The sequence below is a fragment of the Cryptomeria japonica genome, chromosome 9, assembly GCF_030272615.1.
Source record: "Cryptomeria japonica chromosome 9, Sugi_1.0, whole genome shotgun sequence".
Taxonomy (NCBI): domain Eukaryota; kingdom Viridiplantae; phylum Streptophyta; class Pinopsida; order Cupressales; family Cupressaceae; genus Cryptomeria; species Cryptomeria japonica.
The window spans coordinates 679158751-679161966 of record NC_081413.1 but is presented as its reverse complement, the minus strand read 5'-3'; the positions used below and the strand labels follow the sequence as shown (position 1 = coordinate 679161966).

Here is a 3216-nt window from a genome sequence, read left to right as displayed (position 1 = left end):
AATAATTTAAAATTATTATCAGTTATATAGAACAAAAATAAATATTACATTGTTTAATTGTAAACTATTTAACTTTACTCATCAAGCACAAATAGTTTAATAATGATAAAATAATGAAATTATTCATGGTGATGGAATACAGTGGCAAGTATACAATGTGACAAAGAAGTATTTGCTCTCAGACATTGAATGAGATTACCTTAGCTGGACCACAAAAGAATGAATCAATCAATCATGGCTACAATGCTTATCCGCACTGAGAATCGAATCTCCTTTTTCAAAAGATGGCCATTCTTTTTGTCTGCCAATATCTTTAAAAAATTAAAAAAAATCAGCAAAGAATATTTGAACAGCTCTTGGTACTTATCTCATCTATCTTTTAGATCATTATAAATTGGGTAAGCACTCCTCAAACTACGTAACTCAATTATATCTTCTGAATTCATAGGTCATTAGATATATAGCAGCCTTTAATATTTGATCTCTCTGCATTGCTTCCTGTGTTAAATACTTTCCGTTAGGTTATAGTTCAGCTTAGTGCATAATTTGAAATGTAAAATGGGTTCCAGTATGTTGTTCTACAATATTTAAGGCAATTGTTTTGTATTCCTCTCGGGGTTCTCCAAATCTCTAATGTTGAAATATAAAATTTTCATGTGATTTGGAGGACATCCCGAGTGGAACAAGAAAGCTGTTGTCTATGTTATTGCAAGATTCATCTACCCTATCATTTTGTGGAAAAGGGTTGTATCCAAAACAGTACGCAATTTTTTCTTTAATTTTCATACGATTCAGATTAGTTGTTTTAATGGTCATTAATGATTCAGATTAGTTGATTTAAGGATAATTTAAGATTTAACTTTCAATGAACTCTGAAAAATATGAATTATTATTGATATATACTTGTTGTTCTAATATTCCAGTTTTATTTATTTTTTAACTCCAAATATTTCCTTCTATATTATTATCATTTATTATGTTAGACATGTTTCTTTTTGATAAATTTTAATTTACCAGCAAACTATACTATGAACATTTTTATTTCCTGGGCTTTGAACTGCAAGTTATATGGATTTTGTTTTTGCAAAAGCAGATGGAAGATTTCATAATAAAACCAGCCAACAAAAAGAAGAGAGTCATTAAAGAGAGTGCAAGTTTCTAACAACAGAGAAAGCAACACATTATAGCGACTGCATGATTATAACTCTTTGTTTTCAGGTAATTTTGGGTCTTCTTGCTTTGCACATATTGCCAACTAATATTTTCTTTCAAATCTCAGCTCAGGTTCAAGGCAATCAATTTTGTTGGCAATCGCCCTCTTCTCTATGTATATGATAAATAATTGTAAACAAACATTTATATTAAAACAAAATACATAGAGTGGACTTGCATTCTAATTGTTTTTATTTTACTGTATAAACAGAAAATAATTGTATTTTAATTACAGGAGATTGAATTTTATAAATACTTTCTGGTTTTAGAAATCGTGGTTGCTTTTTTTTCTCTTATTAACTATTTATAGCAATTTTCTCTCTTATTTTGACTATTCAATTGAAAGATGCTAGCAGTACCTGCTTGACATTTTGACCAGCCATTTATTCATGGATAATAAAATGGCTACTTATTTTTATGCAATCTTCTTAAATCATTAAAATTTCTGAAAAAATCATTGTGAAACCACATCTTTTTTCTTTTTTTTTGATCAATAAAGGCAGAGCCGAATTTATATATCAATTGTCGAAAAAGATTACAGCATAAAGATCAAGGATTCCAAAAAAGCCTAGAGGGCTTGAAATAGGCATTTTGAAACCAACCATTGAATATGCACAGAGAGGGAAATAACTCCATTACCCACAAAATTCTGAGTTCAGTATGAAGATAAGTTTATCTTAAAAAACATCATCAAAGTATCTAAGAGTTTAACTTTAACAGAAATTTTCTTAAGTTTTTCTAAAAAGCTAAAAACAAACCCATCTGCCAACTAACGGCTTTGTAATGTCTCAAAGGAAAGCACCCAACATAGAAAACCTATCTGTGTAAGGGTCTTCTTCTGGCACTGCAGGAGGCATTGGGGCTCTGCCTCTTCCATGGCCTTTGCTTGGAGGACGTCCTCGGCCCTGACCAAAACTGCGACCCGAACCTCTACCACCACCTCTCCTGCCCTGTTCTGCATGGGGTTCCTCTACTTCTTCTTTTGGGGGTAAGACTCCATTAAGCCTTGCAAATTCAAGGAGCTCTTCCTCCCTGCCCAAATCTTCTGGATTCTCTCCAAGAAAGCGTCATTTGAGAAATCTAAGTCCTATACCTACAAATGATATGTGATTGTTGAGGTCCTTGCCAGTTAGGTCAAGCTAGAAAAGGATAAAATTTGATAAGCTGATCGGGAACGTTAAAAATAATTCTCTCACTCGGCCGAGGAGCCCCTGAATCATGACGAACTTTATTAAGGATCTCTTGCAATTCCAACAGAATGTCATTTGGGAAAAGCCTCTAGTGAGGGTCCAAACTGCTTGCTTGTCTAGCTTCAAGTCCATAAGGGAGGTGACAAACCTTGATGAAATACTAGTGTTGTCGTGGGGGTATTCCTCCCTACTAATATGCCCACTGCCCACAATGAACTTTACAGCTAGAATGACTGTTGGCTCTGGATATAGCAGTAGCCCCTTGAGTCTTAAATCCGTGATTTTCCTGAATGAAACCTGGTGGGTGGAGGACGAAAGGGAAATGGGAGTGTTTGCACCAAAGCACGAAATTGGCTTTGGATAGACACTCATAATGAACCCAAACGGCTCCTCACCAGACATGGCTTCTGGATTCTTTGTCACCTTGATGGTTGTCGAGGGTCTGATGCAGCTTAACCTATTTTGGGTGCGCTTGCAGAGAAGAATGGTTAATAACTTGCAAGAAAGCTTAACAAAAGTTTGGCATCACTTTCTTCAACATGCATTTATGAGAAATGCTTTGCAATGAATTCGCCTGCAAAGGTGGCAAAGGATATCTGTCCCGAATCATGCCAAATCTCTCGGTTGATGAGTTGATGTCTTTCTCGTGGACAATGCATGCCTCGTACTAAGAATGATGGTTGCTGCAGGCTGGCTTTTCAAAAGGTGAGTGGAATAATTATATTTTAACAGGAGCAAAATGCGTGACGTCACCACTGGCGTGTCTGTTAATCTCTTGAAGTTGGCAGAAAAGTTTGAATTCAAAAAAGTAGTT

General features: G+C 35.0%; 1 long non-coding RNA gene across 1 annotated transcript; it reads left to right on the top strand.

Annotated features, from left to right (window-relative positions):
• Positions 1 to 428: 428 nt before the first annotated feature.
• On the top strand, positions 429 to 1406 carry LOC131073990 (uncharacterized). Its single transcript, XR_009113016.2, has 2 exons — positions 429 to 759; positions 1094 to 1406. It is a non-coding gene; the product is annotated as an uncharacterized LOC131073990 (long non-coding RNA).
• Positions 1407 to 3216: the final 1810 nt, after the last annotated feature.